General features: G+C 27.3%; 1 long non-coding RNA gene across 2 annotated transcripts in view; it reads right to left on the bottom strand.

The window, feature by feature from the left end:
• The window catches only part of LOC135143019 (uncharacterized), a 126,696-nt gene that overhangs the window by 40,844 nt on the left and 59,643 nt on the right, over positions 1-26,209 (bottom strand). The window contains exon 1 of one of the 2 annotated variants that reach the window (XR_010282662.1): positions 18,678-18,828. The exons of the other annotated variant lie outside the window; for it this stretch is intronic. This is a non-coding gene — a long non-coding RNA (uncharacterized LOC135143019). Of the gene's footprint in view, positions 1-18,677; positions 18,829-26,209 lie in introns of those variants that run through there. 2 annotated transcript variants of the gene reach the window in all.

The following is a 26,209-nucleotide window of genomic DNA, read 5'->3' as shown; positions in this document are numbered from 1 at the left end:
TCAGTTTTATAATTTTTTCAGATTTCCAGATTTATCGAGATTTCGATGTTTCGTTTTTTCGAAAAGTTGTAAATCGATTCAATTTTTGATTTTTTAAATTTAAAATTTTTCGACTTTTCAATTTTTCGATTTTTCAGTTTTATAATTTTTTGAGATTTCCCGATTTATCGAGATTTCGATGTTTCCTTTTTTCGAAAAGTTAAAAGTCGAAAAATCAGAAAACCGAGAAATCAAAATTTTGAAGATTCGAAAAACTGAAAAATCGAGAAATTCAAACACGAAAAAACTGAAATATCGAAAAGTAAAAAATCGAGAAATCGGAAAGTCGAAATATTGAATCGTAAAATTGAAAAATTTACAAGTAGGTAAACCGGAAAATCGAAAAAATGAAAAATAGAAGGGAAATTGAAAAATCGCAAGATTTAAACTTCGACGAATTACGAAATCGAAAAACTGAAAAACTAAGAAAACGAAAAGTCGAAAAATTGCGAAGAGGAAAAATAAAAAAATCAAAAACTGAAACATCGAAAAATTTTGAAAATCGAAAATGTAAAAAGCCGAAAAATTGAAAAATCAAAAAAATCGAGAAATCGAGAAATCCAAACAACAAAAAATTGAACCTCGAGGAATCGAAACATGAAAAGATTGTGAAATATCGAAATATCCCAGAATTGATAAATCGAAACATCAAAAAACAGAAAACTAGAGAAATTGAACAATTGACAAATTTTGAAGAATTGATAAGCAGGTAAATTGGAAAATCGAAAAATTGAAAAATCAAAGGAAAATTAAAAACGGGAAATCCAAACATCAAAAAATTGAACCTCGGTGAATCGATCGTGAAATTGAAAAGTCGAGAAAAAATTGCGAAGTGGAAAAATAAAAAAATCAAAAACTGAAACATCGAAAAATTTTGAAAATCGAGAAATCCAAACAACAAAAAATTGAACCTCGAGGAATCGAAATATGAATAGATTGTGAAATATCGAAATATCCCAGAATTGATAAATCGAAACATCAAAAAACAGAAAACTAGAGAAATTGAACAATTGACAAATTTTGAAGAATTGAAAAATTGAAAAATCGAAATACTAAAAAGTTAAAAAACTGCAAAAGTGAAAAATTTAATCAACATATGTATTGGAAAATTTCAAAACTGAGATACTGAAAAATTGATAAGCAGGTAAATTGGAAAATCGAAAAATTGAAAAATCAAAGGAAAATTAAAAACTGGGGAAATCCAAACATCAAAAAATGGAACCTCGGGGAATCGATCAAAAAGTCGAGAAATCGAAAAACTGAAAAATAGAAATATCGAAATAGCCCAGACTTGGTGAATTGAAACATAAAAAAAATTGAAAACTAGGGAAATTGAACAACTGAAAAATCGAAATATCGAAATCTCGATAAATCGAGAACCGAAAAATTGAAAAATTGAAAAATCGAATAATTCAATAATCAAAAAAATCTTAAATTTGAAAAATCGAAAAAGTAGAAAATCGAGAAATTGCAAAATCGAAATTTCAATTCTTGAAGAATTGGAAAAATCGAAACACTAAAAAATTAAAAAATTGCAAAATTGAATAATTCAATCAACATATTGAAAAATTCCAAAACTGAAATACTGAAAAATTGATAAGCAGGTAAACTAGAAAATTGAAAAATTAAAAAAATTAAAAGAAAATTTAAAAATGGGGAAATCGTAAAGACGAAAATTCGAGATGTGTAAAAAACGAATAATTGAAAATTGGGAAAATTCCATAATCGAAAATTGAAAAATCCAAAAATTAAGTAGATAAAAACCTCAAAAATTGAAAAATGGAAGAATCGAAAAAATGAAAAAATCAAAAAATTTAAAAATCGGAAAATCGACAAATTGTACAGTTAAGACACTGAAACATCGAAATTTCGGTAATTGGAAAATCGAAAAATGAAGAAACAAAAAAATGAAAAAAAGGAAAGTCAAAAATTTTAAAAATAGAGAAATTGAAAAATCCAAAACCGAGAAGTTCGAAAAATTAAAAAAATCGAGAAATGCCAAATCTAAAATTTTAAAAATGACAAGATTGAAAGATCTAAAAATTAAAAAACGAAAAATCGAAAAAGCAAAAAATCAAGTAATTGAAAAGTCGAAAAATCAAAAAATTTAATCAAATTATTGAAAAAACGCAAAATTGCAATATCGAAAAATCGAACAATCCCAAACTGAAACAGAAAAATTGAAAAATCGAAAAATTGAAGGATTGTAAAGCCGAAATCGAAACACTGAAAAATCGAGAAATGGGAAAATTAAAAATTTGTAATATGAGAATAGAAAAACGATTAATCGAGAAATCAAAAAATAGAAAAATCGTAAAACTGAAACGTCGAAAAATTGGGAAACTGAAAAATGAAAAAATCGAGAAATGGAAAATTTGACGACTCAAGAAATTAAAGAATCGAAAAAACAAAAATCTCAACGCTGAATTATCGAAAAAGTGAGTAATGGAAAAATTGAACAATTGAAAAATGGAAATGAAAAAATTCAAAAATCCTAAAACTGAGAAATCAAATTGTTTTCCAAAAACCTCGATCTCTAAGATTAAAATTCAACACGGATTAAAAAAAAAGTTCAGGGTAGTATGCTACTTTTTAACATCTAAGTAACATTTATTCAAAATTGTAAGATGTCGTCATCAGTTCCTGGAGGGGCATGAACCGATAAATTTTGATTAACGATTTATCATGCAACCGATAACTTTAAAGTTAAATTGTAAAATGTTGTCATACAATTTTGATTTTTTTTATTCGGATGTCTTAAGGTAAAAACCCAACATGGATTCATAAATCACAAATGGAGGAGACCTATTTTTTGGTATTCTAGGGGTCATGAAACGTTGAGAAAATATGCAAGTAAACAGGAAAATGCCAAAAACCGAAAAATTGAAAAATCAAAAAAATCGAGAAATCGAAATATCCCAGACTTGATAAATGGAAACATCAAAAAACAGAAAACTAGGAAAATTGAAAAATCGAATAACTTAATAATCAAAAAATCTTAAATTTCAAAAATCGAAAAAGTAGAAAATCGAGAAATAAAAAAATCGAAATTTTGAAGAATTGAGAAATTGAAAAATTGAAATAATAAAAAATTAAAAAAGTAGAAAATTGAAAAATTGAATCAACATGGGTATGTCTTGAAAAATTTCAAAACTAAATACTGAAAAATTGATAAGCAGGTAAATTGGAAAATCAAAAAATTGAAAAATCAAAGGAAAATTAAAAACTGGGGAAATCCAAACATCAAAAAATTGAACCTTGAGGAATAGATTGCGAAATCGAAAATTCGAGAAATCGAAAAACTGAAAAATAGAAATATCGAAATATCCCAGACTTGATAAATGGAAACATCAAAAACCAGAAAACTAGGAAAATTGAAAAATCGAATAATTTAATAATCAAAAAATCTTAAATTTCAAAAATCGAAAAAGTAGAAAATCGAGAAATTAAAAAATCGAAATTTTGAAGAATTGAGAAATTGAAAAATCGAAATAATAAAAAATTAAAAAAGTACAAAATTGAAAAATTGAATCAACATGGGTATGTATTGAAAAATTTCAAAGCTAAATACTGAAAAATTGATAAGCAGGTAAATTGGAAAATCGAAAAATTGAAAAATCAAAGGAAAATTAAAAACTGGGGAAATCCAAACATCAAAAAATTGAACCTCGAGGAATCGATCGCGAAATCGAAAAGTCGAGAAATCGAAAAACTGAAAAATAGAAATATCGAAATAGCCCAGACTTGATAAATTGAAACAAAAAAAATTGAATACTAGGAAAATTGAACAACTGAAAAATCGAAATATCGAATTCTGGATAAATCGAGAATCGAAAAATTGAAAAATTAAAAAATCGAAAAAGTAGAAAATCGAGAAATTGCAAAATCGAAATTTTGAAAAATTGGAAAAATCGAAACACTAAAAAATTAAAAAATTGCAAAATTGAAAAATTGATAATGCAGGTAAATTGGAAAATCGAAAAATTGAATAAATTAAAAGAAAATTTAAAAATCAAAAAGACGAAAATTCGAGATGTGGAAAAAACGAATAATTGAAAATTAGAAAAATTCAAAAATCGAAAATTGAAAAAATCCAAAAATTAAGAAGACAAAAACCTGAAAAATTGAAAAATGGAAGAATTGAAAAAATGAAAAAAATCAAAAAATTAAAAAATCGGAAGACCTATTTTTTGGTATTCTAGGGGTCATGAAACGTTGAGAAAATATGAAAGTAAACAGTCGCCGGCTGGAATTGATTACAATACTTCCTTGGCTTACGCTCGGGAAGCAAAAATCATCTTAATTTCATCGTGGGAAGACTGTGCTTAAGTATAACTGGTTCTTCTGTATATAGAACACAACTTTGAATTTATTAATATTTAAACAAGTTTATTGAGGAAACACTATTCCTTCACTCCATTCAGGTGCAGTTAAAGATAAATATTTATATGTATTATTATTATTTGCGAACGTTGAAGTTCCACTGCCAACATCCTGAATTAGATCATTAATAAAAATCGAGAACTCAAGATGACCTAAGTAGGACTCTTGAGGAACCTGGGAACAAGGAAAGAGTGAGTGCAGCTAAAACAATCGGCACTGGCAACTAGATTCCTTTAGAAAATTCTGCCTTAGCTCCCCGTTAACCGAAAACAGGATTTTTTTAACGCGTCGTCTGCGAAAATGTTGACGTCCAGGAATGATTGGCGGCCGTCCCGACATGGAAAAACAATCCTCACTAAAAACTGTCAGTCGTTAGCACGTAACCTTTTTTCAGCTTTCGTAGCGACTCAAGCATAAGAAACAAACACGGGCAAAAAAGGCTCGTTACAAGAAAAAGATCGTCGTCACAGCTGACAGCACCCGTGCTAACTCGGTAAGGTCACCAAAGCCATCCGGAATACGTGCCACACGTATAATTAAACGTTGGTAAATTTTTATCACTCATCTGCGAACGAAACCGTCGGACAACTGTGACGAATCTAAAATAAAAGAGGCCAGCCGATGGTTGTTTATGAAAAATTCAGGAGCAATTTGAGCTAATCGTCGCCGTGACGAAAATATCGATTAAGATAATGAGGGCCGGTCGCAGAAGAATGTCGAAGAAGTGGAGTGAAAAAACGCCGAGAACGAATCAGAATTATGACATAATAACACGACGGGATTGTTCGGATGTGTACTCACTCATCACTCATATTTATTAACTAAGCGAATAAAAATTTTTCAATTTGTGCTGGATTTTACTTCGTTGCGTCACTGCGACCAATGCGATTCGATACGAAGGAACGGAGGTGGGCTTAATTGAATGGAATTGCAGGTTGAGGCGACTTTTGCTTCCATTAATCACATTTTGGGTTCATTTCAGATGGGTTAATTAAAAGTGGGCAGGAGGCAGATGGAGACGCGACGAGAAAGTCCTGCCAGGGACCCTGATGGATCTTGAGCAATTAAACCAGATTTATCCAGCCTCCAAGACGCTCTTTACTTACACCACCGTTTTGTTGTTTTTTTGAACAAAACTATGGTACAATCGCACGCAAATGTTTTGAGCCTATGGGCGGATCATTTTTGCCGATCGTCACCGAAGGAGGCGGTTCAAATCGTCCAAGGGCAGAATTTGTAGGTAGGCTCAAACTACAACGAAATTTACGTGTGGACCAAATTCTTACTCTGAATTAGTTTTAATTTTATAAATACCCTATCTAAAATGTTCAGAATATGATGAGTCTATACTTGTGATTTACCATTCCATTTATATTTTTTGGATTTGTTTATACATACAGGGTGACTCAAAAAAAATAATGACTGAGTCAATTTATTTTATTGAAGAAATCAAGAATTACAAAACTGAATTCTTTGAAATTTTGTCAATTAGTTGGAACCTGAGCCCAATTTTTTTTGCAATATCTGTGATGTGCTATTAGTTTCCGTAAGTTATAAAATTAGAAAAAAAAACCTATTCTGCTCTAATAAAATCGAGAATATGCTCAAAATCACACTAACATTGGGTCTAATTGTGCCAACCATAGTTATAAAATTCATATTAAAATAAGTCACGGACATTTTTTGAAGTGTACCTACTACATTTCAAAAAACAAAAAAAATGTTCAGTTTATAAACTTCATAATTTTGGTTTAAAGTTTATCAATCATGTTTGACGCTTTACTTTATCCGTTTCATTTGTTATCCTTTACTGCGGTCTCTCTTGAGTCGAGGTGTAACAACGGACCGAACGTTCTTCGACCGATAGGATAATTTATTACTTCCGACATCTTTTCGGTGACAAATTTAATCTTCGCATACTTCAGGGTAGTTAGTGAACTCGTTGTGACCACTGAACTATACAAAGAGTAAATTTTGAAATGGAACGAAAGTCGAAGAATACTTTCAAAGCCACTATCAAAATGTATTTGCTTATCTTCGCCAAAAAATGCATGACGTCATCGTAAAATTTGATATGATGAGTTTATACCTGTGATTTACCATTGCAGTAATATTTTTTAGATTTACTTATACAGCCTGTCTCAAAAAAAGATCACTTCGATTTTCGATTTTTCGTTTTTTCGACCAACCATTTCATCGAATTAGATTTTTCAGTTTCAATTTTTCTATCAACTTTTCGATTTTATTACTTTCCAATTTTCTGATTTTTCAAATTTGCGGTATTTTGAATTTTCGAGTATTTAGTTTTTTCGTTTTTCGATTTTTTAATATTTCGTTTTTTTGATTTTTCGATGTTGCGATTTATTGATTTGCCATTCTTTCAATTTTCGATTTTTCGTCTTTCCATTTTTAGATTTCTGGATTTTTCTGTTCGTCAGTTTTTAGATTTTGCAATTTTTTTGCATTTTTCGATTATATTTTACTTTCCGATTTTTTTGATTTTTGAATTCTCGATTTTACGTTTTTAATTCTTCTATATTGGATTTTTCGATTTTCCATTAAACATTAAATTTTTCGATTTTTCGGTTGTTTTATTTCTCGACCTTCGATTTTTCAACTTTCGATTATTCGATTTTCCATTTTCTGATTTTACGATTTTTCGATTTTCGTTTTTCCGCTTTTGTGGTTTTTCGATTTTTCTGTTTGTTTCAGTTTTTATGGTTCTGCAATTTGTTTTATTTTTCCATTTTTCGATTATTTTACTTTCCGATAGTTTGATTTTTGAATATTCGGTTTTTCCATTTTTTGATTTGGGATTTTTCAATTTTTCGGTTTTTTAATTTTTCGTATTTTGATTTTCGATTTTTCAGATTTGTGGATTTGTGTCCGTTTTTTCGATTTTTAGAATATTGATTAATCGAATTTTCGATTTTTGAGCATTTCGATTTTTCGATTATCATTTTTACGATTTTTCAAAATCTCGACATTCGAGTTTTCGATTTTCCATTTTTCAAATTTTCAATTTTTAATTTTGCTTTTTTCGATTGTTGCTTTTCAGAATTTTCCCTTCTTCAGCTTTTAGATTTCAATTTTGTTACTTTCCGATTTTCCACTTTTCGATTTTTTTATTTTTTTTAGATCGTCGGTTTTTCGATTTTCATTTTTCCGATTTTTTGATTTTTCAATTTTTAGGCCTTGCAATTTTTTTACTTTTCGTTTTTTTGAGTATTTGTTTCATCGAATTTTCGATTTTTCGAGTTTTCGATTTTCGATTTTTCGGTTTTTCCATTTTCCGATTTTCGATTTTTCGATTTTCCATTTTTAGATATTTTTCGATTTTTTTTTATTTTTCGATTTTTCTGTTCGTCAGTTTTGAGACTTCGCAATTTTTACTTTTCCACTTTTCTATTATTTTAGTTTCGGATTATTCAATTTTTGAATTTTGTTTTTAATTTTTCGATTTTTCGGTTTTTTAATTTGTCGATTCTCGATATTCCGATTTTCGATTTTTCGATTTTCCAATCTTCGATTTTTCAATTTCCAGTTTTCGATTTTCCACTTTTTGATTTTACGATTTTTCGATTTTTTTGTTCGTCAGTTTTAGGCTTTGCAATTTGTTTACTTTTCGATTTTTCGATTATTTTACTTTCCAATTTTTTGATTTTTGAATTGTCGACTTTTAGAGTTTTCAATATTATGAATTTTCGAATTTTCGGTTTTCCTATTTGTCGATTTTTGATTTTTCCATTTTTCGGTTTTTTGATTTTTCAATTCTCGGTTTTTTGATTTTTCAATTCTCGGTTTTTCAGTCTTGCAAATTTTCGATTTTTCAGATTTGTGAATTTCCAGTTTTTCGATAGATCTACGTATTAGATTCATTGAATTTTCGATTTTCGGTTTTTCCACTTTTAAATTTTTGATTTTCCAGTTTTGTATTTTCAGATTTTCTGTTTTTCGCATATCTGATTTATCAAATTTTCGATTTTTCGGCTTTTCGATTTTTCGATATTTGATTTTCGAATTTTCGATTGTTCAGTTTTCCATTTTTCAGCTTTTAGACTTCAATTTTTGACTTTTCGATTTTCCAAATTTTCGAGTTTCAATTTTCAGATTTTTGATTTTTCGATTTTCTTTTTAAATCTTTGAATTTTTCGGTTTTGATTTTTCGAATTTTTGATTTTTAATTTTTCCATTCTTCGGTTTTTAGACTTCAATTTTCTTTCTTTTAAATTTTTCGATATTCTATTTTCCGCTTTTCAGAATTTTCGATTTTCAGTTTTCAGACTTTCAATCATTAGAATTTTGGATTTTTCAGTTTTATGATTTTTCGATTTTTAGAAAATTTGAGTAGTCGAATTTTCGATTTTTGAATTCATCAATTTTTCTATGTTCAATTGTTCAATTTAAATTTTGCGATTTTCAATTTGTCCATTGCCGATTTTTGGAATTTTCGGTTTTTCAGTTTTTCTATTCTCAACTGTTAGACTTCAATTTTGTTACTTCCCGATTTTTTGGTTTTCGATTTTCCAATTTTCAAAATTTCCAAGATTCTTTATTCAGATTTTCGATTTTCCACTTTTTCGATTTTAGATTTTTCGAGTTTTTGTTTTTCCAATTTTTTGCTTTTTAGATTTTCTGTTCGTTTCAGTTTTTAGGCTTTGCAATTTTTTTCTACTATATATATTTTGATTATTTTAATTTCCGATTTTTTTTATTTTTGTTTTTGATTTTTTTAATTTTCAATACTACAAATTTTTGACTTTTCGATTTTTTGGTTTTCCCGTTTTTCAATTTTCGATTTTTCGATTTTTGAGGTTTGTGAATTTCCACTTTTCGATCGACCTAGGTATTTGATTCATTGAATTTTCGATTTTTTGATTAGCCATTTTTAGATTTTCGATTTTTACGATTTGTATTTTTCGATTTTCTGTTTTTTGCATTAGTGAATTTCAGTTTCCCGATTTTTGATTTTGCGCATATTTGATTAATCAAATTTTCGAAAAAGTTACCATGCTTACAAAAACTTCAAAACATCTACAATATTTCAAAGTATTCAGTTTTGCTATTCTTGATTTCTTCAATAAAATAAATTGACTCAGTCATTAACTTTTTTGAGACACCCTGTATAACCAAATCTAAAAAATATTAATGCAGTGATAAATCACGAGTATAAAAACTCATCATATTTTATACATTTACGATAGGATTTATTCTGCAAAATTTTGAGGTGACGTCATAAATATTTTAGAGGGGATAAGCAAATATATTTTAATTAAATCATGTTTATCATGACTTTAAAACATCTGCAAGATTTCAAATTATTCGATTTTGCGAATTCAAAATTAAATTGCAAAATATTGTTTCATAATTTTGATTTTTTTTCCAAAATATAATAAAAACTCAACACGGAGTCATAAACTACGTGTGTAGGACTATGTTACTGTATACAATTTAAAACCCATTTCCTATGCATAAATTTGAAGTGACGTCATCACATTATTGGTGGGGATGATTAAACAAATTTAATAAATTTGCGACATTTATGAAAAAAATATCAGTTAACAAAAATGGCACGTTTTTATTTTTATGCCAGTTACATGTCACTCAACGACAATATCGTTTTTTTTAAGAGTATTTTATTTGAAAAAGTGATGAAATTTTTTATACGGAACAATTGGTCGAAAGATGTTATAAAGCAAAATAATTCATGTCCGGACCATCGTTACTCACGAACGAAAGTGACCATTATTTTATGGGAACAACAACCTGCCAAATCTCCGACAAATTCGAGAGAACTGGTGTGAGCCATAAATATTTCTTACCAAATGTAAATTTCGTTGTAGTTTGAGCCTACCTACAAATTCTGCCCTTGAAGAATTTGGACCGCCTTCTTCAGTGAGGGCAGGCAAAAACGATCCGCCCACAGGCTCAAAACATTTGCGTGCGACTGTACATTGCGCTCAGATAGCAGAAGTCCTGGGGAACTTTTCCCTGTCGTGCTTTTGTCAACCCGACCCGCTCCTTCGAACCTAATCTCGCTCCTTATCCAAGAATCCGTCCATGGTCGACCCATCGTGACACCCAATCCCCAAATCGCCCTCGAGCAGGTAACCTTTTCGTGTCAGTCGTCCATTGAACGACACACGTTCCGCATTATAACGCCCAACACGCATAAAAAAGCGCCCCGAGCCCGTGTAAGCGATACCCGAAAACGACTCCAACAGTAATCCTTATAGGATTACACGTTGTAAGAAATATTTTTAATTATGTATCGAGTTTCGATTGAGCGAAACTAGCCTCGGAAAAAGCGGCAACGGCTGCGGTGTTGAGCAGGACGACTTTACGACCCTACGGTGTTTACGGAGCCAATAAAGTTTGTCAGGTGGGGTTTAATGGACACTGGAAGAATTAGAAACGTGAGAGCGGTAATGAATTCGGGTTTTTCCCCCGGAAAAATTCTGACGGGTTGGAGGTCGGTTTTTCGAAAAATGCGAGCCGGAGCTCCAGCTGGGTTTTGTTCGTCGGTTTTCAATTTCAGACGAAATTAATAACAGGTGTGTGTGACAGCGTCAACAATATTGTCGTTATTTATGATGGTGGAGAGGAGCTAAGTTGTCGACATTACATGGGTTGTTAGTTGGATTTAATTTATAACGCGCCGTGTGGCAATAAACGCGTAATTTTGATATTTTCTTTATTTTGCAACATCTGAAGGCAGACAGGCGCTGTGGGCACGCTTTCTACCATACGGGTTGTTTTGTTGCTTGAGCTAAATCCACCTGTAAAAACTATTCATTTATCATAAGGCCGTAATTTATTTTGCATTACCACACCGCTTCGCAAAAACAACGTAATGTAGGCTTCTCTGGCAACGACGACCGATGAAGGTGTAATAACGTGCGTAATGGTGAAGGTTTACATTGTACGCCTAACAGCCATGATTAGTTTCACCGGAGAAATTCGCCTTAAAATTCATTCAATCCTAACGAAATGTGGTAATAAATAACAAGATATTACCTTGGAAATGGAATTCTTGTTGTCAAGTGCAGTTTGTTGGAAGTGAAAACCTCATTGAACCTAAGAAAGCTGCATTCATTTTTTCTTTTTTCTGGGGTTCCTCAAGGGTCTAACTTAAATCGTCGTGAGTTCTCGATTTCTATTAATGATCTAATTCAGGATGTTGGGAGTGGAACTTTAACCATTGAAAAAACTATTTTATAATAGTTTACAGTGATTTAATTTAAACTGCTGTATTTATCTTTAACTGCACCTTAGTGGAGTGGAGGAATGGTGTAGCATCAATAAACTTGTTTAAATATTAATAAATGCAAATTTGTGTTCTAAACACAGAAAAACCAGTTATACCCAAGCAGTTTTTCCACAGTGAAATTAAGAAAATTGGCTCACCATGATTTTTACTTCCCTAGGGTAAGCTAAGGAAGTATTGCAATCGAGTCCATCAGACGACTCACTATTTTCATGTTTTTTCGACTTTTCATGACCCCTAGAGCACGAAAAAATAGGTCTCCTGTACTGTTATTTAAATTTTGTAAAATGATCTGGGAGATTATACCGAATCCAGAAAGAATTATAATATGTATAAACTTCAGGAAACCAAATTGTATAATATTTTACAATTTAACTTATTTTAAAATAGCAAAATCGAGAGGTTTGAAGTCGTGTAAACGGTTTAAGTTTATCGGAAGCAAGAATCGTTGATCAAAATTTGTCCGTTCCGGCTCCCCCAAGTGTTGATGACGTCAGCCTACAAGGATTTTCCGATTTTTTTATTTTTCAATTTTTCGATATTTCAGTGTTGGGATTTTTCAATATTTCGATTTTTAAATTTTTCGATTTTTCTACTTTTTATAATTTAAATTTTTCAGTTTTTTGATGTTTCGATTTTTAAAATTCTAGATTTTCCGATTTTTCAATTTTGCGGTTTTTAAATTTTTCGATTATTTATCGAGATATCAATGTTTCGATTTTTTTATTGTTCAATTTCTCAATTTTTAGCTTTCCATTTTTTCGATTTCGACCCATTTTGATATCTCAATTTTTCGATTTTTCGAATTCTCGACTTTGTACTGATGACTCTATTTCTTGATTTTTTAATTTTCCAATTTCTCAATGCTTCGATTTTTCAAATTTTCAATTTATCACTGTTTCGTTATTCCAGTTTTGAAAGATTTCTATTTCTTGATTTTCTATTTTTCCATTTTTCAGCACTCCGATTGTTCAGTTTTTCGGATTTTTGACTTTTCGATTTTTCAGGTTGTTAAATTCCTTGATGTTTCGATTTCTAGATTTTTCAATTTTTAGATATTTTAATTTTTCAACTTTTAAAATTTGAGATTTTTGATTTTTCGATTTTTCTAATCCCTGTTTCGCTTTTTCGATTTTTCGATTTTAAAATTTTTCGATTTCTATATATTTTAATTTTTCAATTTTTAACATTTTAAGTTTTCGACTTATGGATTTTTAGATTTCTCAGTTTAATTTTTCTATTTTTTAATCTTCAGAATTTTTATAATTCAGATTTTTTAGTTTTTTGATGTCTGGATTTATCGAGATTTCGATGTTTCAATTTTTTTCTTTTCTCCATTTTTTTATTTTAAATTTTTCAATTTTTCAAATTCTTAGCTTTGCGATTTTTCGATTTAGGCCGATTTTAATATCTGAAATTTCTATTTCTCGATTTTTTAATTCTTCAGTTCTCCGATTTTTCTGTTTTTCGACTTTTCACTTTTTCAAGTTTTCGTTTTTAAATTTTAGATTTTTGAATTTTTCATTTCTTTGATATTTCTATTTTTTAATTTTTAGAATTCTTATAATTTAGATTTTTCAGTCTGTAAATGATTTTTCAATTTTTTAATTTCTCGATTTTCAGTTTTTCGATATTTCGGTGTTGAGATTTTTGAATTTTTCGATTTTTCAAATTTTTGATTTCTCGATTTTTTCTTTCTACAATTTCTCAATTTCTCCATTAATCGATTTTTTTATTTTCCCATTTCTTCATTTCTCGAATGCAGTTTTTCAATTCTTCAATTTTTCGATTGTTCAGGTTCTTGAGATTTCAATTTTTCGATTCTTCAGATTTTCGATTTTTCGACCTCTTGATGTCTCGATTTTTCTTTTTCGTTGTTTCAGTTTTATGATTTCTCAACTTTTCCAAATTTCAGTTTTGGGATTTTTCAATTTTTCGATTTCTTGATGTTTCGATTTCTAGGTTTTTCAATTTTTGTATATTTTAATTTTTCAATGTTTAAAATTTTAGATTTTTCATTTCTCGATTTTTCGATTTCTCAGTTCTTTGATATGTATGTAATTGGATTTTTTAAATTTTTCGATATTTGTGTGATATAGATTTTTCAGATTTTCGATTACCCAATTTTTATTTTTTCAGTTTCTCGATTAGTCGAGTCGATTTTTTAATTTTCCCATTTCTCCATTTATCGAATTCAGTTTTTCAATTCTTCAATTTTTCGACTTTTCAGGTTAATTTTTCAATTTTTCAATTTTTTAAATTGTTCTTCAATTTCTCGACTTCTCGATGGATTTTTCAGTTTTGGAATTTTTCAATATTTCGATTGTTAAATTTTTCAATTTTTCCACTTTTCATTTTCTCCATGTTTCGCTTCTTCGATTTTTAAATTTTTCAATTTTTCGAATTCTAGATATTTTAATTTTTCAATTTTTAACATTTTAAATTTTCGATTTCTCAGTTCGATATTTCTATTTTTTAATCATTAGAATTTTTATATTTCAGATTTCTCAGTTTTTTGATTTTTCGGTTTTCGGTTTTTAAATTATTCGATTTTTTTGTTTGTTCAATTTCTCGATTTTTAATTTTTTGGTTTTTCGATTCGTCGATTTTTTTTCGTTTGTCAATTTTTCAAATTCTTAACTTTTCGATTTTTCGATTTAGGCCGATTTTGATATCTGAAATCTCTATTTCTCGATTTTTCAATTCTTCAATTCTTGGATTTTTCTGTTTTAAGTTTCCGATTTTTTAAGTTTAGATCTTTGAATTTTTCAATTTTTCGTTTCCCAATTTTTCATTTCAGTTTTGAAATATTTCAATTTCTTGATTTTTCAATTTTTCCATTCTTCAATTCTCCGATTGTTTAATTTTTCCGTTCCTAAATTTTCGATTTTTCGACTTCTTGAGGTCTCGATTTTTCTTTTTTGATGTTTCAGTGTTAGGATTTTTCAAGCTTTCGATATTTCAGTTTTGAGATTTTTCAATTTTTCGATTTTTCAAATTTTTGATTTCTGGATTTTTTCTTTCTACAATATCTCAATTTCTCGATTAATCGATTTTTTTATTTTCCCATTTCTCGATTAATTCTTTTTTTTCCCATTTCTCCATTTCTCGAATGCAGTTTTTCAATTCTTCAATTACTCGATTGTTCAGGATCTTGAGATTTCAGTTTTTCGATTCTTCAAATTTTAGATTTTTCGACCTCTTGTTGTCTCGATTTTTCTTTTTCGTTGTTTCAGTTTTAGGATTTCTCAATTTTTCCAAATTTCAGTTTTGAGATTTTTCAATTTTTCGATTTCTTGATGTTTCGATTTCTAGATTTTTCAATTTTTGTATATTTTAATTTTTCAATGTTTAAAATTGTAGATTTTTCATTTCTCGATTTCTCAGTTCTTTGATATGTTTGTATTTGAATTTTTTAATTTTTCGATATTTTTGTGACTTAGATTTTTCAGATTTTCGATTACCCAATTTTTATTTTTTCAGTTTCTCGATTAAAGTTGAGTCGATTTCTTAATTTTCCCGTTTCTCCATTTATCGAATTCAGTTTTTCAATTCTTCAATTTTTCGACTTTTCAGGTAATATTTAAATTTTTCAATTTTTTAAATTGTTCTTCAATTACTCAACTTCTCGATGGATTTTTCAGTTTTGGAATTTTTCAATACTTCGATTCTTAAATTTTTCAATTTTTCCACTTTTAATTTTCTCCATGTTTCGCTTCTTCGATTTTTAAATTTTTCAATTTTTCGATTTCCAGATATTTTAATTTTTCAATTTTTAACATTTTAAATTTTCGATTTCTCGATTTTTCGATTTCTCAGTTTGATATTTCTATTTTTTAATCATTAGAATTTTTATATTTCAGATTTCTCAGTTTTTTGATTTTTCGGTTTTCGGTTTTTAAATTATTCGATTTTTTTTCGTTTGTCAATTTTTCAAATTCTTAACTTTTCGATTTTTCGATTTAGGCCGATTTTGATATCTGAAATCTCTATTTCTCGATTTTTCAATTCTTCAATTCTTCAATTCTTGGAATTTTCTGTTTTAAGTTTTCGATTTTTCATTTCAGTTTTTAAAATATTTCAATTTCTTGATTTTTCTATTTTTCCATTCTTCAATTTTCCGATTGTTCAGTTTCTCTGATTTTTGACTTTCTGATTTTACAGGTTAAAATTTCAATTTTTCCGTTCCTAAATTTTCGATTTTTCGACTTCTTGAGGTCTCGACTTTTCTTTTTTGATGTTTCAGTGTTAGGATTTTTCAAGCTTTCGATATTTCAGTTTTGAGATTTTTCAATTTTTCGATTCCTTGATGTTCCGATTTCTAGATTTTTCAATTTTTAGATATTTTAATTTTTCAGTTTTTTAAATTTTAGATTTTTATTTCTCGATTTTTCCATTTCTCAGTTCTTTGATATTTCTATTTTTTAATTTTTAGAATTTTTATAATTTAGATTTTTCAGTTTTTTGATTTTTCAATTTTTCAATTTGTCGATTTTCATTTTTTCGATTACTTAATTTTTGGGTATTTCAGTGTTACGATTTTTGAAATTTCTTGATTTTTCGATTAATTGATTTTTGATTTTCCCATTTCTCGATTTCAGTTTTTTAATTCTTCAATTTTTCGATTTTTCAGGTTAATTTCAATTTTTCTATTCCTTAAATTTTCGACTTCTCGACTTCTCGATGTCTCCATCTTTCTTTTTCCATGTTTCAGTTTTAGGATTTTTCAATTTTTCCATATTTCAGTTTTGGGATTTTCAATTTTTCGATTTTTTAAATTTTCGATGTCTCGATTTTTTCTTTTTTCAATTTCTTGATTAATGGATTCTTTGATTTTCCTATTTCTCCATTACTCGAACTCAGTTTTTCAATTCTTCAATTTTTCGATTTTTTAGGTTGTTAAAATTTCAATTTTTCGATTCTTTAATTTTTCGACTTCTGGATGGATTCTTCAGTTTTTCGATGATTCAGTTTTGGGATTTTAAAATTTTTCGATATTTCAGTTTTGAGATTTTTCAATATTTCGATTCTTAAATTTTTCGATTTTTAAATTTCTCAATATTTCGGTTTCTTCATTTTTAAATTTTTAGATATTTTAATTTTTCCATTTTTAAAATTTGAATTTTTCGATTTTTCGATTTCTCAGTTCTTTGATTTTTTGATCTTTAAAATTTTTCGAGTTTTCATTTTTTCGATGTCTTGATTTATTGAGATTTCGATGATTCGATTTTTTTGTTACTTCAATTTCTCGATTTTTAATTTTTAGCTTCGATTTTTCGATTTAGGCTTATTTTGGTATCTCGATCAGCTTTTTAATTTTCCGACTTATCGACTTTTCGATTTCTCGGTGTATTGATGATTCTATTTCTCGATTTTTCAATTTTTCCATTCCTTAATTCTCCGATTTTTCGGTTTTTCGACTTTTCATTTCTTAAATTTTAGATTTCTGAATTTTTGACTTTTTCGATTTGTTGATGTTTCAATTCTTCTATTCGAGTTTTCGATTTTTTAAGTTTTATATTTTAACCATGAGATTCTTCGAAGTTTTTTATTCTTAATGGATTATTTTTTGAATCGGATACCGTAACCATTCGGAGCCGAGAAACCGAAAATTAGATTGTCATTTTTCTATAGGTAGCATAACATAAAAAAAAATTTAAGGAAGCTCGGTAGGTCAATTTTGAAGTCAGATGAGGAAAGAAAAAGTCATTTTTGTAATCAGTTGTTGCATATTAAGCAGATTTCCATCTAAATCGCCTTAGAATATCAATAAGCTAGACTTCGGCCTCTAAGAAAGCTTGCAGTTTTGGCAAAAACAGGGGTCGACTTTACCACTCCAGAAATTCCTTTATCTCGTCCTTAAGGACCAAACGCCATGTTCGACCCGCCTTTCCTAGTTTTATCTCCGCTCCCTGCACCTGCCATCCGCGTCCATCAGCTGCCCGCGCCCGGAGGCTCCGGTGGGTGTCGTCCGGAGGATAACTCACCGTCGGGGCATTCCGAAAGCGCAAACACCTCGTCGCCGTCAATTAAACCTCGCCTTATATAGAAAAGCGCGAAACGTGGCAGCTGCAGCCGCAATTTCGTGTTAATAAAAGGTGTTTTTATTGCGTTATTGTGGTGCTTCCGACAAATTGGAAGTCTGTCTCATTAAGCCCAGCCCGGACGGAATGCGAGCGTTTGTGTTTTATCCGGAGGCACCTGTAGATGCCCGGATTAATTCCGCGATAATTAAACGAAAAGAGGAGAAAGCGCCGACTTCGTCCGGGATTTTAGGGACGCCGCGGTTTTTAATATGTGCGATAAATTTTCGCGGAATCGGCGCCAGCTTTCGAAAATAAAATCGTCTTGTGGTGTTATTACCTAGGCTGTTGGCGAGAAGTATAAAGTTTTACGGCTGCACCTCACTCATATTCTGTCAAAAATGTTCGTAAAGATAAGCGATAATGTCGGCCGGGTTATTAGTTTGGGTTGAGGCTGCGAGGACGAATGTGGATGAGGTTGGCTGGATGCTTGGCAGCTGTTGCTAAGGCAAGTTTAAAATAGAGGAGATTAGAATATGTTCGAAGTGGTGGAAAGTTTACGAGTTGAGGAGGTGATTTGTGGAAGTCTGATAGATACAACTTGTTCCAAGTTGGCATTTGGTGGTGTTGTAGATCGGAAGTCAAAAAGGGGACATTTTTGTGAGTGCAGAAGTAGGATCAAAGTCACGTTCATGTCGTTGTTGGGTTGTAAAACGTTGTTCTTAAAGCACACTCAGAGAATCGTACAAGGAACAGATTATTATCGAGAACATACGGTATACATTTCAGCCAAATATGAAAATTATCAAATATACACATATTTTATATCACAATTTTTGAAATTAATGGCTTAATAGTATTTATAACAACTAAAGATAGAAAGTCAATTTCTTGTGAAACCTGCTAGATATTTAAATTATATTCATATTTAAGTTTTTACCACTACCATAAATTGAAATACTTACATACTTGAAATCACTATCATAAAAGGCTGATTACACTTGCAAATTTTCATGGAATAGTTAACCTAACAATCTTAAACTCATGAAGATATAAATATCTTTTTGCAGACTTGTAGGAAACATCCGCCACTTGATTAGCACTAGCGTCTCTCGCCTTGAGCAAACCACATCTAAATAAGGCGCTAATTGTCAATAAAGATTAATTTATAATTTTTTGCGATGACGTCATTGACCACTTGAAAGAGAGAAAAAAAATACATTCGATAGTTACAGTTATATTTTTAAATAAGCTAAAGAAGTATAGTATTCGAGTCCATCGGGCGACTTGTCACTTTCATGTTTTCTCGACGATTCATGATCTAAGGGAATGTCGTCATCTCCAAAATGTACAATAACACATTTTTTAAATTTTATAAAATAAGATACGCATGTACTTGTGATGTATGAATCCGTGTTGAGTTTTCATCCTAGATATCCAGATTTTTTAAACAAAAATCAAAACCGAATCCTCTGAAATCTTACAAACGTTTTAAAATTTTTTGATTAGGATCATGATAAATCGCTAATCAAAATTTATTGGTTTGCACTCTCCCAAAAACTTGATGTTGTCATCTTAAAATTGTATCTTTTTGCATATTTCACAGAGGATTTATCTCTCTAAAATATGCAAAATTGTGACTTTATACTTTATTATGACACTACTGTGTTATCAAATGTAATTTTTGGAAAAATCTGGATTTTTCTACTTCCCACCATTTTTTTTATATTACAAATTTTCATTTTTTTCTTTCATGTTTCAATTTTTCCATTTTTCAAAGTTTCGGTTTCATAATTTTTCCTTTTCAACTTTAATTTTTTCAATTTTTCAATTTGCAATTTTTCGTTATTATAATTTTTCACTTTTCGATTTCTCAATTTCTCAGTTTTCAATTTTCGATTTTAAATTTTTCATTTTTTCGATTTTATATCACAATTTTTGTTTTTTTTATTTCCTTTATTTTTTCCATGTTTCTTTAGATTTTATGTTTCGTTAATTCAATCAATTTTTCAAATTTTCAATCCTCGGTTTTTCAGTTCTTCGATTTTCCCATTTTTAGATTTCCAGTTATCCGATTTTCCGATTTCTTTAATTTATTTTAAATTTTTCGAATTTGCACACTTTTTCAATTAAGTTTCACAATTTTTGTTTTTTTTTTTGTATCACAATTTTTCATTTTCTTTCATGTTCAGTTTCTAAATCTTTTTTCAATTTCTCGACCTCCAAATTTTCCAATTTTCAATTTTTCGTTATTGTAATTTTTGATTTTCTCAATTTTTAATTTTTCCATTTTTCATTCCCTCAATTTTTCAAACTCTAGTTTATTATTTTTCATTTTCCCGATTTATTAATTTTCATTTTTTCGTTTTATGTCACAATTTTTCGTTTTTTCATTTGTTTATTTTTTCAATGTTCTTTCGATTTTATAATGTTTCGTTCATTCAGTTTTTCAAATTTTCAATCTATGATTTTTCACCTCCTGGATTTTGCAATCTTAAAATTTTCAAATGTTGCAATTTTCAGATTTCCAGTTACGCGATTTTCCTATTTCTTTAATTTATTTTAAATTTTTCGAATTTGCACTTTTTCGATGAACTTTCACACTTTTGATTTTTCTGTATCACAATTTTTCGATTTTTCATTTTCTTTCATGTTTAAATTGCTAAATTTTTTGAATTTTCCAATTTCTGAACTTCCAAATTTTCCAATTTGCAAATTTCGTTATTGTATTTTTTCATTTTTAAATTTTTTAGTTTCTCAATTTTTAGTTTTTCCAATTTTAAATTTTTCCTTTCCTCAATTTTTCAAATTCTTGATTTTTTTTTATTTCTCGATTTTTTAACTTTCATTTTTTCTATTTTATATCACAATTTTTCGTTTTATCATTTCCTTTGTTTTTTCAATGTTTGTTTCGATTTTATGTATCGTTTATTCAATTTTTCAAAATTTCAATTTTTGATTTTTCAGTTCCTCGATTTTCCAATTTTTAAATTTTTATATTTCCTGTTATCCGATTTTCCGATTTTGTTAATCTATTTTAAATTTTTCGACTTTGCACTTTTTTGATTAAGTTTTTAATTTTTTTATATCACAATTTTTTAATTTTTTTATATCACAATTTTTCGTTTTTTCATTTTCTTTCATGTTTCATTTTTTAAAATTTTCAATTTTCGGTTTCATAATTTTTTCTGTTTTCAACTTTGATTTTTCAATTTTTTAATTTCTCGACTTCCAACTTTTTCAATTCGCAATTTTTCGTTATTATAATTTTTCATTTCCTCAGTTTATCAAATTCTTGATTTTTATTTTTCATTTTTCCGGTTTTTTAATTTTAATTTTTTCATTTTTATATCACAATTTTTGTTTTTTTATTTCTTTTATTTTTGCAATGTTTCTTTCGATTTTATTTTTCGTTTGTTTTTTATTTTTTATTTCTCGATTTGTTAATTTTCAGTTTATCTATTTTTCTATAACAATTTTTGTTTTTTTATTTCCTTTATTTTTGCAATGTTTCTTTCGATTTTATGTTTTGTTTATTCAATTTTTCAAATTTTCAATCCTCGGTTTTTCAGTTCCTCCATTTTGCAATTTTTAGATTTCGGTTTAGCCGATTTTCCGGTCTTTAATTTATTTTAAATTTTTCGAATTTGCACTTTTTCGATTAAGTTTCACACTTTTTGATTTTTGTTGTATCACAATTTTTCGATTTTCATTTTCTTTCATGTTTCAGTTTCTAAATTTTTTCAATTTTTCAATTTCTCGACTTCCAAATTTTCCAATTTTCAATTTTTCATTCTTGTAATTTTTTAGTTTCTCAATTTTTAATTTTTCCAATTTTAAACTTTTCGTTGCCTCAATTTCTAAAATTCATGATTTTTATTTTTTATTTCTCGATTTTTTAATTTTCATTTTTTCCATTTTATATCACAATTTTTCGTTTTATCATTTCCTTTGTTTTTTCAATGTTTGTTTCGATTTTATGTATCGTTTATTCAATTTTTCAAAATTTCAATTTTTGATTTTTCAGTTCCTCGACTTTCCAATTTTTAAATTTTTATATTTCCTGTTATCCGATTTTCCGATTTTGTTAATCTATTTTAAATTTTTCGACTTTGCACTTTTTTGATTAAGTTTTTAATTTTTATATCACAATTTTTTAATTTTTTTATATCACAATTTTTCGTTTTTTCATTTTCTTTCATGTTTCATTTTTTAAAATTTTCAATTTTCGGTTTCATAATTTTTCCTGTTTTCAACTTTGATTTTTCAATTTTTTAATTTCTCGACTTCCAACTTTTTCAATTCGCAATTTTTCGTTATTATAATTTTTCATTTCCTCAGTTTATCAAATTCTTGATTTTTATATTTCATTGTTCCGGTTTTTTAATTTTAATTTTTTCATTTTTATATCACAATTTTTGTTTTTTTATTTCTTTTATTTTTGCAATGTTTCTTTCGATTTTATTTTTCGTTTGATTTTTATTTTTTATTTCTCGATTTTTTAATTTTCAGTTTATCTATTTTTCTATAACAATTTTTGGTTTTTTATTTCCTTTATTTTTGCAATGTTTCTTTCGATTTTATGTTTTGTTTATTCGATTTTTCAAATTTTCAATCCTCGGTTTTTCAGTTCCTCCATTTTGCAATTTTTAGATTTCGGTTTAGCCGATTTTCCGATCTTTAATTTATTTTAAATTTTTCGAATTTGCACTTTTTCGATTAAGTTTCACACTTTTTGATTTTTGTTGTATCACAATTTTTCGATTTTCATTTTCTTTCATGTTTCAGTTTCTAAATTTTTTCAATTTTTCAATTTCTCGACTTCCAAATTTTCCAATTTTCAATTTTTCATTCTTGTAATTTTTTAGTTTCTCAATTTTTAATTTTTCCAATTTTAAACTTTTCGTTGCCTCAATTTCTCAAATTCTTGATTTTTATTTTTTATTTCTCGATTTTTTAATTTTCATTTTTTCCATTTTATATCACAATTTTTCGTTTTATCATTTCCTTTGTTTTTTCAATGTTTGTTTCGATTTTATGTATCGTTTATTCAATTTTTCAAAATTTCAATTTTTGATTTTTCAGTTCCTCGATTTTCCAATTTTTAAATTTTTATATTTCCTGTTATCCGATTTTCCGATTTTGTTAATCTATTTTAAATTTTTCGACTTTGCACTTTTTGATTAAGTTTTTAATTTTTTTATATCACAATTTTTTAATTTTTTTATATCACAATTTTTCGTTTTTTCATTTTCTTTCATGTTTCATTTTTCAAAATTTTCAATTTTCGGTTTCATAATTTTTTCTGTTTTCAACTTTGATTTTTCAATTTTTTAATTTCTCGACTTCCAACTTTTTCAATTTGCAATTTTTCGTTATTATAATTTTTCATTTCCTCAGTTTATCAAATTCTTGATTTTTATTTTTCATTTTTCCGGTTTTGTAATTTTAATTTTTTCATTTTTATGTCACAATTTTTGTTTTTTTATTTCTTTTATTTTTGCAATGTTTCTTTCGATTTTATTTTTCGTTTGATTTTTATTTTTTATTTCTCGATTTGTTAATTTTCATTTTATCGATTTTTATATAACAATTTTTGTTTTTTATTTCCTTTATTTTTGCAATGTTTCTTTCGATTTTATGTTTTGTTTATTCAATTTTTCAAATTTTCAATCCTCGGTTTTTCAGTTCCTCCATTTTGCAATTTTTAGATTTCGGTTTAGCCGATTTTCCGATCTTTAATTTATTTTAAATTTTTCGAATTTGCAATTTTTCACACTTTTTGATTTTTGTTGTATCACAATTTTTCGATTTTCATTTTCTTTCATGTTTCAGTTTCTAAATTTTTTCAATTTTTCAATTTCTCGACTTCCAAATTTTCCAATTTTCAATTTTTCATTCTTGTAATTTTTTAGTTTCTCAATTTTTAATTTTTCCAATTTTAAACTTTTCGTTGCCTCAATTTCTCAAATTCCTGATTTTTATTTTTTATTTCTCGATTTTTTAATTTTCATTTTTTCCATTTTATATCACAATTTTTCGTTTTATCATTTCCTTTGTTTTTTCAATGTTTGTTTGGATTTTATGTATCGTTTATTCAATTTTTCAAAATTTCAATTTTTGATTTTTCAGTTCCTCGATTTTCCAATTTTTAAATTTTTATATTTCCTGTTATCCGATTTTCCGATTTTGTTAATCTATTTTAAATTTTTCGACTTTGCACTTTTTTGATTAAGTTTTTAATTTTTTTATATCACAATTTTTTAATTTTTTTATATCACAGTTTTTCGTTTTTTCATTTTCTTTCATGTTTCATTTTTTAAAATTTTCAATTTTCGGTTTCATAATTTTTTCTGTTTTCAACTTTTATTTTTCAATTTTTTAATTTCTCGACTTCCAACTTTTTCAATTTGCAATTTTTCGTTATTATAATTTTTCATTTCCTCAGTTTATCAAATTCTTGATTTTTATTTTTCATTTTTCCGGTTTTGTAATTTTAATTTTTTCATTTTTATGTCACAATTTTTGTTTTTTTATTTCTTTTATTTTTGCAATGTTTCTTTCGATTTTATTTTTCGTTTGATTTTTATTTTTTATTTCTCGATTTGTTAATTTTCATTTTATCGATTTTTATATAACAATTTTTGTTTTTTATTTCCTTTATTTTTGCAATGTTTCTTTCGATTTTATGTTTTGTTTATTCAATTTTTCAAATTTTCAATCCTCGGTTTTTCAGTTCCTCCATTTTGCAATTTTTAGATTTCGGTTTAGCCGATTTTCCGATCTTTAATTTATTTTAAATTTTTCGAATTCACACTTTTTGATTTTTGTTGTATCACAATTTTTCGATTTTCATTTTCTTTCATGTTTCAGTTTCTAAATTTTTTCAATTTTTCAATTTGTCGACTTCCAAATTGTCCAATTTTCAATTTTTCATTCTTGTAATTTTTTAGTTTCTCAATTTTTAATTTTTCCAATTTTAAACTTTTCGTTGCCTCAATTTCTCAAATTCTTGATTTTTATTTTTTATTTCTCGGTTTTTTAATTTTCATTTTTTCCATTTTATATCACAATTTTTCGTTTTATCATTTCCTTTGTTTTTTCAATGTTTGTTTCGATTTTATGTATCGTTTATTCAATTTTTCAAAATTTCAATTTTTGATTTTTCAGTTCCTCGATTTTCCAATTTTTAAATTTTTATATTTCCTGTTATCCGATTTTCCGATTTTGTTAATCTATTTTAAATTTTTCGACTTTGCACTTTTTTGATTAAGTTTTTAATTTTTTTATATCACAATTTTTTAATTTTTTTATATCACAATTTTTCGTTTTTTCATTTTCTTTCATGTTTCATTTTTTAAAATTTTCAATTTTCGGTTTCATAATTTTTTCTGTTTTCAACTTTGATTTTTCAATTTTTTAATTTCTCGACTTCCAACTTTTTCAATTTGCAATTTTTCGTTATTATAATTTTTCATTTCATCAGTTTATCAAATTCTTGATTTTTATATTTCATTTTTCCGGTTTTGTAATTTTAATTTTTTCATTTTTATATCACAATTTTTGTTTTTTTACTTCTTTTATTTTTGCAATGTTTCTTTCGATTTTATTTTTCGTTTGATTTTTATTTTTTATTTCTCGATTTTTTAATTTTCAGTTTATCTATTTTTCTATAACAATTTTTGGTTTTTTATTTCCTTTATTTTTGTAATGTTTCTTTCGATTTTATGTTTCGTTTATTCAATTTTTTAAATTTTCAATCCTCGGTTTTTCAGTTCCTCCATTTTCCAATTTTTAGATTTCGAGTTATCGGATTTCCCGATCTTTAATTTATTTTAAATTTTTCGAATTTGCACTTTTTCGATTAAGTTTCACACTTTTTGATTTTTTTTTGTATCACAATTTTTCGATTTTTCATTTTCTTTCACGTTTCAGTCTAAATCTTTTTAATTTTTCAATTTCTCGACTTCCAAATTTTCCAATTTTCAATTTTTCATTCTTGTAATTTTTAATTTTCTCAATTTTTAATTTTTCCATTTTTCGTTTCCTCGATTTTTTAGTTTATTTTTCATTTTCCCGATTTATTAATTTCCATTTTTTCGATTCTATATCACAATTTTTCATTTTTTCATTTGTTTATTTTTTCAATGTTCTTTCGATTTTATAAGGTTTCGTTTATTCAATTTTTCAAATTTTCAGTCTATGATTTTTCACTTCCTGGATTTTCCGATCTTTAAATTTTTAAATGTTGCAATTTTCAGATCTTTTTTTGCACTTTTTCGATGAAGTTTCACACTTTTGATTTTTCTGTATCACAATTTTTCGATATTTCATTTTCTTTCATGTTTCAATTGCGAAATTTTTTGAATTTCTTAATTTCTGGACTTCCAAATTTTCCAATTTGCAAATTTTCGTTATTGTATTTTTTCATTTATTGATTTTTTAGTTTCTCAATTTTTAATTTTTCCAATTTTAAACTTTTCGTTTCCTCAATTTT

Source organism: Zophobas morio, unplaced genomic scaffold (genome assembly GCF_036711695.1).
Source record: "Zophobas morio isolate AGI-343-1 ecotype UQ-CSIRO unplaced genomic scaffold, CSIRO_AGI_Zmor_V1 ptg000057l, whole genome shotgun sequence".
In the NCBI taxonomy this organism is placed as follows: Eukaryota; Metazoa; Arthropoda; class Insecta; order Coleoptera; family Tenebrionidae; genus Zophobas; species Zophobas morio.
Note: the sequence above shows the minus strand (reverse complement) of the source record. Positions and strands in the feature narration are given on the sequence as shown.